Below are 761 nucleotides of genomic sequence, written 5' to 3'. Positions count from 1 at the left end.
TTCTTTTTTTTTTTTTGTATCCGTATCAGCTTTAATTTGATCTTATAGATCATATTGTCAAGTACTACATCTTTATCAGCTTTAGTTTGATCTTTAGTTTGATTTTGCATATCATATTGTCAAATACTGCATCTTTATCATGACATGTTTTATCGAATAACTAGCTATCTATGTTTAATAGCTACTGTACTTCTACAGTTGTGCTCTTGTGAATTTTGAAAACCTGTATTGATGATTTAGAGTTGAGATATAACAATAATCATTTGATTATAAATTGAACGATGATAACCAAAAATTTCTAGCAAAAATTAGACGAAATAATATGTAAAAAGAGGTACCAAATAGTAAATATATATTAATTATATTAAATAACGGAATATTTCATAAATTAAGGGCATTTTAGACAGTTTGGGATGTGTATTAAGTATAATACTGAAATGAAAAACTTAATAGGTAGTGTATTAAGTAAGGGGTGTGTATTAAGATATTAAGGGTGTGTATTTAAAATTTCTCCATGAATTAATACATTAACAAACTAAATGTAAACGTCTTTGAGTTGCTCCTCCCGAATGTGTGGCATGTATATGCTTGTGAAGTATGTCAAGTTGTCAACCCCGAAAAAGAAAAAAGGTCAAGGTTTTTTTTAATGGAATAGAAGGTCAACTATTAAGAGTAATTGCAAACTCAACTATATGCATCGATGATCACTCAAAAATTAATAGAGAAATTTTAAATACACACCCCTAATCTCTTAATACACA

The sequence above is a fragment of the Fragaria vesca genome, linkage group LG6 (assembly GCF_000184155.1).
Source record: "Fragaria vesca subsp. vesca linkage group LG6, FraVesHawaii_1.0, whole genome shotgun sequence".
In the NCBI taxonomy this organism is placed as follows: Eukaryota; Viridiplantae; Streptophyta; class Magnoliopsida; order Rosales; family Rosaceae; genus Fragaria; species Fragaria vesca.
This window is presented reverse-complemented; position numbering follows the sequence as displayed.